The sequence below is a fragment of the Triticum urartu genome, chromosome 7A (genome assembly GCF_056163025.1).
Source record: "Triticum urartu cultivar PI428250 chromosome 7A, HENAU_Tu73, whole genome shotgun sequence".
In the NCBI taxonomy this organism is placed as follows: domain Eukaryota; kingdom Viridiplantae; phylum Streptophyta; class Magnoliopsida; order Poales; family Poaceae; genus Triticum; species Triticum urartu.
In genome coordinates, this window is record NC_141879.1 from 414,667,236 (window position 1) to 414,680,013 (window position 12,778).

Consider the following 12,778-nt stretch of genomic DNA (forward strand, 5'->3'; position numbering starts at 1 on the left):
ATTTTTTCTTTGTAAAAATAAGCCCAGTTTATTTTTTATGAACAATACCCAATCCAGGCCTACTTGTTTTTCTACGCCCTGATGGGTTGCAACTCTTTGAAGATGGCTGCAAATCTTGAAAGTAATACGAAATGGGCTGTAAATATAAAAAACAGACAACAAATTGCAATTACTTTATGATTTCTGAATTTTTTCACATTTTCATATTCCAATTTCACAGGGCTTTAACCTAATTTAAATATATCTTCATAGTACTTTAAATCTGGCTCGACATTTCGGTGTTAAAAATAGTTTGGACCCCATAGAAATATGTGAAATTTCGTTTCAATTTTTAACCCTGGCCCTGGCCAACAAAAAAACGACGGCAATAAATTGCAGAAGAAGTTGCAATGAGCTGTAAATTACTAAAAAATAGGTAATGGTGTGACTTGTAGGCCTATTAAGTTGACGCGTATGCAAGATTTTTTTACTTATTATATACAACAAACGATTCTAGCAGACGTAACCGTTGGATGTCAATCCAACGGCTGTCATGCTTCTTCAATCTCTGATTCTTGCTCCAGCCGCCTGCTCTGACCTTCCGTGGCCGCCTATGTAGGCGTGCATGCCTCACTGCCCCCTACTACTCCCACCGCTGGCCAGGCCATTACTGTACTCACCCACATCCCTCCACTGTTGTGGCTTCGCCACTTCCGGGTCATTCCCTTCCTGGGTCTCGCCGTCGTCCATCGCGCTAGTGTTCTCGGCACGGCTGGTCAACGTTGTTAACAAACGACAACATCGGAAGAGGGATGCACATGGAGAGGCTGACAGTTGGGACCCACATGGTCTGTGGCCGCACGCAAGCAAGTACCTCCTTATTACGCCAAAAGAATGAATCCTCCCAATGACAGCTAGGACCCACCAGCTATATCTTGGCACGGAAGGAAGTGCCTCCTTATTAAGTGAAAAATAATGAGTGCTTCCCATGATAGCTGGTACCCACCAGATTTGGAGGCTGACTTGAGGCCCTACTAAGTTGATGCGTACGGAGGGCGTTTTTAACTTAGTCAATAAATGATTCTATCACCAGTGACCATTGGATTGTTGACATCCAACGGTCGTCTTGCTTCTTCAACATCTGATTTTCTTGCTCCAGCCGTTCAGACCACCGTGTGCTCCTGCCTCCCATGGCTGGCTATGCTGCCATGGAGGCCTCACCGCCCCTACTACTCCCACCCCTGGCCTGGACATCCCTCTACTCAGCCACACCCCCTGTTATTCTGCGGCGATGGCATCCTCACACCACAGCCAAACCAGTCAACCCTCGTACTCCTCTTCGCGTGGGCACCCACTACCGCGTCTTCCCTGGCTCCATGCCGTCCCGTTCCCAGGCCTCGTCGTCGTCCACCGCCTTGGTGCTCTTGGCGCGGCGTGGTCAATCTAGTCAAGGAACGACTTCCATCGGAAGAGTACGGTACGTGGAGAGGCTGACAGAAGGGTCCACGGCCGCAGCAAGGAATTGCAACCTTATTACATGTAAAATAATGATTCCTCCACCTGATAGCAGGGACCCACTAGACGGGCCACCGTATTTCATGAAAAAAATGTTTCCCCCTGACTGCTGGGACCCACCAACTACATCTTCGCACGCAAGGAAGTGCCTCCTTATCCTCCTGACAGTCGGGACCCACCTGGTTGAAGCGTACGTATCATTGTCATTCTGGTCGCGAACGTGTATGTATATACTAGTCGATCGGTCTGTCTGCAGGCTGCAGCAATGAACCGTGGCCGAGCAAGGAAGGGCACGTGTCATAGTAGAGGCGTGGACCTAGGATGTACACGTACGTACAGCCAGGGTGCAAGAAAGTAATACGGCCATGTACGTATAGATGGGCGGGGTCTCGAACACCTACTCGTGCATACGTACGGCCAGGGCTAGTGTACATGGCTAGGTCGGAACGGAGAAACTGCATCGTCGTGTTCATCGGGAGGCAACGGAATGCGTCGTGTTCATCGGCAGCCAACCGACTTGGATGGAACAGCCGAAACGAGGCCTGCCGTACCCCAGAACGGAGGAAACGGCCTTGTGTTCGACCGCCTATGGTCGAAACGGGATCCTGTTCATCGGGAGGGGTGTGGCGTACCGCAAAACGGAGAAAACGGACTTCTCTTCGAGCTTCTACGGTCGAAACTGGGTCTTGTTTATCGGGAGGGGTGTGGCGTACCGCAAAACGGAGGAAACGGGCTTGTGTTGGAGCGATACGGTCAAAACGGGGGTCCTATTCATCAGGAGGGGTGTGGCGTACCGCAAAACAGGAATCCACGAGCTATTGTTCATCCACCATCAACCTCCTCCAGCCTCCACGTGTGACTGTTCATCCATAGCGACTCCCTCCTGCCTCCACCAGCTACTGTTCATCCACGGGCTCCTGTTCATCCAGCCTCCACCTCTCCTCGACCGGCTACTGTTCAACCAGCCCTCTCCACGGGGTCCTGTTCAACCACCCCTCCATGGGCTACTATTCATCCAGCCCTCCACCGGCTACTGTTCAACCAACCCTCCACCGGCTGTTGTTCATCCAGCCCTCCACGAGGTCCTGTTCATCCATCCCCCAACCGGCTCGATCGATCGGGGTCCTGTCCATCCAGTGGCAACAACCTCTACTACCACAGGGCCTATTCATCCAACCCCCACCGGGAACTGTTCATCCAACCACCCAACAACACTCATTGTTCATCAAGAGCCAGCAGTTTCGATCGGCTTTAGTTAGCAGTAGTAGCGAAGGAATCGCTCGATCGGGTTCAGTTAACAGCCAGATTGATCGATCGCTCGGGTTCAGTCACGCATAGCCTGCAGTGCAATCGCTCGGTTTTAGTAGGCGAACACCTCTCGCTCGGGTTCAGTTAGATCCCAACGCCTCGCACCCACGCGCGTACGTGTACAAGAGAAACGTGCATCGCTCGGCCCCGACCACCCACCATAACCGGGGACTCCCCAATATTTTCCTCGCCCTCCCTTCTACCATGGTTTTTTCCATCATGGACGGCCCGAAGAATGTCATGCAGCTGCATCTCCGGCCCGCCCAGGACGAAAAGCCCATTTTTTGTCATGATTTTTTGTCATAGAAGAAGGAGCCCACCACATCTACGATGATACCGGGTTTTGTCACAATTATTGTCATAAAGGTGTCATAAGCATGACAGGAAAAAAAATCGTTTGACCCAAAATGTCACGGATGTTTCTTTTCTTTGTAGTGGCCATTGGCTGCTCCACATGTCCAATTTGGTCTTTCCCATCATCGAAGGCTGCGACTATAAATAGCCACCCCACTCCAACATTATCCGTTGGCTGCTCCGCTTGAGATTTCTGAGAAGATTGATTTTAGAAACCCTTGTTCGAGTGATTTGAGTTTAAGATCCACCGAGAGAAAAAAAAACAAGAGCCCAAACTTACACAGTGGTTTAGCATCACATTAGTTTGGAGTTAGAGTCCTTGTACCTATTACTCTTGAGAGCTGCGCACTCTCTAGATGGATTGGTGTCGGCTCGAGTGTTGAAGAGTTGTTGTCTTCACCGAGCAAGATCTTCAACAACAAAGAGTGATTGTGGTCCGCGAAGGTCGACTGAAGGTTTTGAGATCGCCGACAAGTATCTACCATGAGTGAAATCAACTGGAGTCTGATTAGCTTTGAGTTGAAGGAGAATAGGGTGAAGAGAGTTTATCTCCCGTGTTAAGTCACAACCCCTTCAACCAGATGTAGCCCTTTGGTAGAAGGGTGAACTGGTCTACCAAATCTCTCTGTCGCCATCGAGCACCACTGGTTCAATTTACTTCACTCCAATACTTTTAGCAGTTTATATTCATGCTCCGTTACGATAGTTTATCTGATCATTCATTCTCTATTTCATATCACTCGCTCTTATTTCTTCTGTCATTCCCATCAGTTATTGTTCGATGCCCACATTGTTGCACCCTCTTCATTCTGTTATGCTATCTTAGTTCATGTCATCTTCTGTGTTGTGATCGGTTACCTCACATTGATTATTCCTCAAAGTTTTCTATCGTAGTTCTTTACCAGCTCTCTTTCATGATATTATATCTGTTGGCATATTGAATTACTATCGTTATCATCAAGCCTGTTGTAGACTATGCTCGAACCATTATTGCATCCTACATCGATGGTTTTGTTCCTCAATAGTATGCTTGATTGAGTTCATTTCCACTAAACCTTATTTCGGCGGCTGTGATTGGGTTTTCTTCAAACCTTTTGAAAGAAATTTTGAATGTCCCATTCACCCCCCTCTGGTCGATATACTCTCGATCCTAAAAACAGTCATACAACTTTGACCGGGAGCAGTCCAACTAGACATACGGCAGCCATTCAAGAACCATGGATGCCTACCCACAAAATTCAACAACACAGAAGAACATGAAACTTAATTACAGCATTTGACCAATCTTTAAGAAATCATATGCTACAGTCAGCCACGATACACCACCTCCACCGATGAACAAATCATATGGGAACCGGGTAGAAACAACTCAAGGAGCAAAATTGACAATGCAAAAATGTTCATACGATCCTCATCGCTCTCCCTGCAACGCCAATTTGAAAAAAAATCATTAGAAAAAGAAGAACACACTTGCATGGCGGCCATGGCCAACGACCAAGGACGATAAAACTTCTGATAAGAAATTACAGTCAAAATATCTCCAAAACCTCTCACTCACAGATCATTCCAGCATTGCTATAACACATAAAAGAACAAGCAAACGTAAATTGACGGCTACAAACACCACGCCAAACACCAGCGCCCGCAACACCTCTGCTGCCAATGCCGACGTCGTTACCTCCGGTAACTTGAGCTAGGAAAACACGACTAGGTGAGCGTGCGCTCGTGCGGAATACCGAACATGACTCCTTTGGCAACGAATGGCCTACATCAGCACGCCGGAGAACCCTCAGAAGCTCCTCATTGAACCCCCTATTTCCGTTCGTCGAAGACATAGGAAGATCAGTTCAAATGGGAAAGCCTATCAGTCCAACGTCTCAAGGCCATCCGTTCAAGTTAAGAAACAAAATAATATTCTGTTACGCGAAACAGAATAGCCCAAATGTATGTATGCATGTATGTATGTATGTATGTATGTATGTATGTGTGTGTGTATGTATGTATGTATATATAGCCGATCTATTTTGCTAATATTAGCAGAATAGTTATTTTGATAACACTTCCGCACTGCACGCTCAACAGAAGCGCACTACATCTTTTTTACGATGAGCACTGCAATGCTTCACGGGAGAACTTCTTCATTTTTTGGCAGTCTGCCCATGTGTTCTGTGTGGAATCGGGTCTTGCGGGATGATTTAATTTGTTTCTGGATCTCATTTGACCTTTATTTTTTGTAATTTATAGGAAAAACGACTAATATCTTTGCAAATCGAGCGATTTGGCGGATGAGCTTTCTCGGTTCATTCGTGTTCGCATCGGATGTGACTTTTTCGTGCTCAGATGTTGTTTGTTAGTAGGAATTCTTTGATTACATTCGTTTTAATCGGTCCGTTTACTCTATAATTTGTCTAATTTTGAGGAGTTAGTTTTCAATTTCTGCAAAATCGATTGTTTGGGTGTGTGAGCTTCGTCCGCTCGTCTGTTCTTGTTGTTTTTTTTGTATTTTGTGCGCCGATGCATTTTGAATCTTGTAATTAGTTTCTCCTTTTGGTTTGAATTCACTGTATTGCGCATGTAATGTTCGTATTTTTGGTGTGCATTTTTAAAGAATAGCGCATGTTGTTCATCCAAGGGGCCGTGGGTTTGATGTATTTTTTGTGGGTAATTGTTCAAATTTGAGTGGTTGCGCAATATTTTGGCCACTTATCGAACTGCGAGTGGAATTGGCAACTCGGTTAGTCTCCTACATGTCTGGACCTGTACTGCTTTGATTTTATTGTTGTAGTTCTGGCATATGTTTGTAGTGTACTGCATTTTGTTAAGTAGTGGGATTCACTTTTACTGTATTATAGTGGGCATGACAGCTTATGAGATAATTCTTTTTCTAAACTACATTCTGTGTTTCAGAGAACTGCATAGTTTACACTTTCGTACTACATTATCAGAATAGTTATGCTACCATTTGTGCTATTCATGTCAATTCTTCTGAACTCCATACCATGAGAATTCTGTTGAACAACATTGGTTAACTACAAAGTTTTCGACCATTGGCATTGCATTGTTATTGTTCAGATTACTGTATTTTTTATATATAGGGACCGTACTATGTGTATTAGAGAACTGCATTTCTGTCAGCAGCAACTTGTCTAAAATAGGTGATAAAATAATGCAGATGAGGTTGCATACTTTAAGTAGGCACCATTCAAGCCTTCTAATGGACATAATTTTAAAAGCATACAACATAAACAAAGCATTACAATATGACATAGATGGCTTGCTTTATCCTAGATAACCTATAGTGCAAATATTGTAAACTTCAAGGAGTCTTCTTCTTTGTAGAAAAACACCATGGCCACTTCTCCAGCCTCAAAGCCATTCTGGGAGACAAAATCTTTCCAGTCAGTAGTTATGTTGATGCAGTCTTCAGAGTCAATGTGGTAGTCAGCTTGCATGTCTGCATACCCATTCTTTTGTTGTGTCTCTAAAGTAACCTTCCCTGAACTCGGAGTAGGAAACCTTATTATGGTAGTTTCTGTATTTTGGCATGCATGGCAAAAAGAATTTTTATAAGTAAACATCAAATTTTATAAGTAAACTCAATACCAAAGTTGACTTAAATATGTACATATAGATGACTTATTTTTACGAAAGCAATTGCAAATGTATGAACAAACTTATATACGGAATTGACCTCTAGTTTTAGTAGAATACATATTATACTGTAACATGTTTGCACTGGAAGGTCATTTGAAGTGTACTTCGCTAGCATGATAAGAGAACTACAACACTGATCTATTGAACCTCTTTTTGTTCGTGTGTTCCGATTCTGATCTAACTAGTGTTCTATACTTGGTGTGGTACTGAAGAAAAGTAGGTAGATCTATCTAGTATTAATAGATGCCAAATCCAAACAACAACACATATCTTTTTGTATTTGTTGATACTACTGAGCAAATTTATGAAAAAATACATTCAGATGTGGAGGTGCAGCCTATTTTGTGTCAAAAATTGTGAGGGGAAAACATACGCAACTTTCCTGCAGGTCCGCGAATGTGAGGCGATGAAGAAATGGTGCCGGAAATCCCCTGTTGGGTATCAATCAGGCACCCGAGCATGCTGCACCACTCAGCATCGGTGAGCTCTAGACCATCTGCGTACATGCATCTGTCCGCTACCGGCGCCATCCTTGCCTAACACCCGCACAAACAGTCCATGGCGGGTTCAGTGGAATTTCAGAGAATAGTTGGGGATGGGAGGAACCCTAGATCTACGATTTGAAGAAAAAGAGGAATGGGGGAGGAGTTGTGTGAGTCTGGAGCATGAATGGATAGGTTTTATGCAGGCAATTGAGCAACGGAAGTAATAAATGTTGTGGTTGGTGTTAGGTGGTGGATTGATTCTGATTCAGCCTACGCGAATGCATTTGAGAAGCAACATCACTACTTACTTGAATCTAGCTAACTGCATTCTCGTATTACAACGAACTGCAGAATGCGTGGATTGCATTTGTTTTTTTTATTTTTCTAGTTATTGTTTATATTTTAATTGGCTGTGGTTTTTCATGGTATGTGGGAATGTTTTTTTAATATTCAGCGGCCTCTCTTTTGTGCATTGGGCCTGTGTTTGGGGAGTGAAAACGCATTCGGCCCAAGTAGCACTACTAGGAAAAGGGTTATAGCTAATATGGACATTAATGGCGCACCATGTATGTGGTGCGCCACTGCTATATAGCAGTGGCGCACCAGATACAGGTACACCATTATTGACATATTACTAATGGCGCACCTGGTGTGTGGTGCGCCAATACTAGTTTTGAAAAAAAAATTAAAAAAATTGTTCGCAGTGGCTGTTTATAGGCCTGACAGGATGGCTGGTCCCCGGTGCGTTGTGCGCGCGCGCGCTAATGTTTAGTCCCATCTCGCCCGCCGAGAGCATGCCGGACCTGTTTATAAGCCCTGGAGAGGCAACAGTCTCGAACTCCTCTGGTTACTTATTTGGGCCCTTATACACGACGCTCACATCCCGATCCACTATGATCTGTGGGCCCATGTGTTACCGGCCCCATGCATCGTGGCTCAGAACGGACTCGCCTACTATGGGTGTAGACTTACTACGAGACTAGCTGGGGCCTGGTTGCACCTGGGTGGTTAATTTTTTTATATATTTCCTCTTACGTGTTTTTCTAATATAGGGCATGTAGTGCTTACTAAATCATTTTGCACTGCATTCATCTGGTTTGTGTACTGCATGTGCGCATATTCCGCACTACATATGAAGGTCCATTTTTGTGCAATGCATGTTGGTCACATTTTTTTAGTGTTTTTCCTCTTACGTATTCTTTTCTAATATACAATGTGCACTGCTTTGTTAGTTCTGTGTGTACTTCATTCATCAGAATACCATATTGCATGTGCCCACATTTTGCACTGCATGCATCTTATTTGTGCACTACATCATCCTCCGTTTCGTCCACTACTAGAATCACATACTTTGTGTGCACTACACTATGTTCTGATATTGAACTCTAGTTTTGTAATTGAAATAGAGTGCTTCGTAACATAAGCAAAGTTCATCATTACAAGCCATTTTGTATGACAAGCAAACAAAATTTAGCGAAAGCAAACGATCACAAGCAAACTAACGATCCATAAGCAAACAATAGAAAGCAAATTTGATGATAAATCTAAAATGATGCGAGCAATGTTGGGTCTTGGCCGGCACTGTCTGCTTTTTCACTAGGTAGAGTCTCCCCAGCTGCTCCTGGCACGATTCTCAGGGGGCTCCTCCTTCTCCAGCTTTGCACGGCGAAGCCCATCCTGGGTGAGCATGATGCGGTTCCATATCTCGTACACTGCATAGGCGTCCTTTGCCGCATACTCGATGTGCCTCATGGACAGAGGCAGGGTGGCCCATCGCCTCTGTTCTTTCGTCGGTGATCTTCTTCATGTTGTTGTAGTAGTCATCGATGAGCATGTCAGCGACGTCTGCAAGGGAGTCCAACTCCTTGGTGGCCTAGGGCACCCTCCATTCCTTCTGGATGTCGACGAAGTTGGTGACCTCCAGATTGACGCTCTCTAGCCTGGTTTTGTCGCCGCTGATGGAGATGCCAGCAAACGTGTACCTGGGGTCGGCGAGGAAGTTGTCGAAGATGGTGCACCTTTCAGCGGCGCTCGGTTGGAAGAGTAGCACTGGCTGAGTCTTGCCGGCGGAGAGTTGGACAAGGGCGGGTTTCTGCGTCTCATCAGGCTCGTTGTTGTACTCGAGATCAATCCCGACGATCTTGTGGCGCTGGAGCCTGAGGTGGCGCTTGTATTGCTCGAGGGAGGTCGCCATCTGCTTCTTGTCATTGGTGTGGATGACGTGCAACTTGGTGTTGTTGTGCGCCTCCACGTTCCTGTACTCGTCGACTAACCCAATCGCCGGCAGTAGGGCTTGGTGACTTCTGTGGAGATTGGTGTGATGGAGCAATTTGGTGGTAACGCAATGGATACTTGTGTCGTTGTGGATGAGAAAGCTTTGGCAGGGTTCTGAATTTAAAGGGGGGATGGCCACAGCAGATGAACTGCATGATCTCGCTGACGATGCGGTTGTGCAGATTGTGGGTTGGGGTTGCATCTGTGATCGTGGGTTTGTGGCGATGGAACCGCTCGGATTGGGCGGTTGTCTCCGAACATGATTTTTTAACGTGGTTTTATTTTATTTTTCATTGGTAAAATTTTCTAACCACCATGTTATGTGTGAACGGGCATTTGTCACGTTTATATGTATTGTACGTGTTTCCGAAACTGCATTGATTATGATACCGCACTTCTTCGTCTAACAAAAAAGCATTGCATTTGTCTATAGGTGCATACTGCGCCTTTTTTGCGTGTACTTGTTGCAGCCCCTGGAAAAAGTGCAGTATATTCCGCAATTTACGAGTATTTTGCTGTGAAGTAGACCATGTATGTATTCATTTATGTATTCTGAAACTGTATTGCTTATGATAACGCACTGCTTCGTCTAACCAAATGCACTGCATTGTCTAGAGTTGCGTACTGCATCTATTTTTGGGTGTACTTGCTGCAGCCCCTGGCATGGGAGGGGGGCTCCCTTTTTTGTGGCACTTATTTGAAGGTAGACTTTTTTCAGATGCGTTAACTTAACACGCGCGTTTTTTACAAATTTAACTTTTTTTTATGAAGTGCATGTATTTATTTGTTTGACTGTCCGAACATCATTGTTCTTCAGAGTTGACTGCATCTTGTACTAACTTCTTCGTTTCGATCCGGTCCGTCTTATTTAGCCTGGCCGTTTTGGGTCGGCCCGTTTTATGTAACTCTTTCCCACGCGGGTGTCACACGTGGCCCTCTCTGGCGATCCCACTTCTCTGCTCATAGGGAGAGACCGAGAAGAAACCTCTCTCCTCTCTTGCAGTGGCTCCCGAAGCATATCTCCCTCGAGCAAAACCGTCGTCGCCCGCAGCAACCGCCGTCGCCCGCGGAACCGCCGTCCTTAAGAGGTCCTTATTCCCGCGTTCCGCATCCCCGTCCGCTCCCACAGCCCTTTCCCGTCCGTTCCCGCCCTCGCCCTCCACCGCCCCGCCCTCTACCGCCGTCGTTCATCCCCTTTTTTGTGCTACGTTTCCCGTGCCCTCGGTCTTGATCGTCCCCTCGTCTAGTTTTGTGATTCTCGTAGTGGCTGTTGCGTCTTTTGTTTATGTAGTTTTTTCGTAAGCAGGTGATTTGATCTCGAATTGAAGTCGGTACTCGTGTGTGCTTTGTAGGCAGAGCGAGGTGCATCTAGGGTTTTGTCAGATTTCATCGATTTTGTTGCTAATATCTATCATTTCATCCTTGTGCTGCAGGCAAACACCATGTCTTCGCCAAGCAGAGTAGAAGGAGGAGTTCAAGGTATGTGCATTGCTTACTTTGGCCTTGTTTATTTTGTGTGATGTTTATCTAGTTTCCTAGTTCATCCTGCAGATTTGTTTATGCTGTGTTAGTTGTCAGTGTTGCTTTGCATTATATGTCATGTGATGTTTAGTAATTTCTGTTTATGGGTTTTATTGAATGGAGTAGGTGATTTCAGTGGTCATAGTGATACACCAATTGGCTCTCATTGTCCTGGTGGTAAGGATTATGGTGGTGAGGCAGGAAATCAAGTGAATTCACCAATTGAACCTTCTCCCATAAGTGTGGCCCGTCCTTCTGGTATGTTTTTGTTTTTTTGCTTATTTTAATTTTCCAATTTGGTTGTATCCCTATTTTTGTTCTAATTTTCATATGTGTCCTGTGAGTTTTGAAATGCATTGTTCTTATAAATACCTGCTATTTTTTGATGTGAATACTTTGTTTATTTTGTGTATGCTGCTTACTTGATGTTGTACAAATTGGTGTTGCCTTGTGGTGGCTAGTCCGGCATTTTTTTGGAAACAAACTCTGAAGTTAATGTATGCAACACTGCATTTATATGTATATGTGAACTCCACTTTATGTATGTGTGACCTGCATTATTGTTTTATTCAGGTTTTTGTATACATATGTGTATACTCCATTACATTGATATATGAACTGCATTAATTTTTATTTAGGTTATGATTGCAGCATTGCATTTATATGTATAAGTGTACTGCATTTGTTCTTTTTGTGCACTTTTTAATGACCATAGTTAAACTTAATTTTGACACAGTGTCTATTTTTCATGCTGGGGCGCCTGGGTTTGAGGAGGTTACTCAATTAATTGACAATTATTTTGCAGAGAGTGACGTTGGTGCGAGCTTTGACCAAAGACGTCCCGTCTTGTCTGAAACACAATCACAGTCTATTGATGGTACAGAGGAAGTTACACAGGAGTGGATGGTCTCGGAACAACTTCGTGCATATGCATTGAAGCAAAGCAAGAAGAAGTTGAGGGTTGAAAGTGACTCAAAAGAGTATGCGAAGAAGGAGAAGTAGAGGAGAGATGCAGATGGTGCCAAGGGTGCCAAATTTGTCAAAGTCAAGCAGCCTGCTTTGCAGAAGAAGAGACTAAGTTCTGTTGCCGAGGAAGGTGGTAGTCCTCGGCGGAGTCCACGTGTTGCTTGCGTGAACAAGAATCTTGGTAAGAGAACTGCTGAAGCTGGTGCAAAGGATCCTCAGCGCAAGAGACCACATGTTAGTGAAGGTCCCAACTCTGACGATGATGACTTTGTGCTTGTTGATTTTGTGAGGGATGCTCATATTGGTAGACACAAAGACTGGGTTTCATCTAAGAGTCAATCCAAGCGTCCCCGCGATGATGGCGATGAAGGTATTGGTGTTGACTCTGGTGAGGAGGCGGATGTTGTTCCAAAGGTTTGTTGAAGTGGACTGCATTTGTTTCCTTCATTGTTATTCTATCTGTGTTTTTATCTCTTTTTATGGCTAATCTTCTTATGTGGACTGCATTTCCCTTTACATAGAGGAAGAAGTCTAGAAAGAGCAATGCAACTGAAGATGATGTCGAGGGAGATGATGCTCGATTTAATAAGATCGTATGTTTGTCGCTCCCCACACTACTAGGAAAAGGCCTACTAATGGCGCACCAGTTTTGCCTACTAATGGCGCATCACTGGTGTGCCATTAGTATAACGCCACTAGTATTTATTACTAATGGCGCACCA

The 12,778-nt window shown here is 44.7% G+C and overlaps 1 pseudogene; it reads right to left on the reverse strand.

Moving 5' to 3' along the window:
• Positions 1-8,891: 8,891 nt before the first annotated feature.
• Positions 8,892-10,100, reverse strand: LOC147959786 (uncharacterized; annotated as a pseudogene).
• Positions 10,101-12,778: the final 2,678 nt, after the last annotated feature.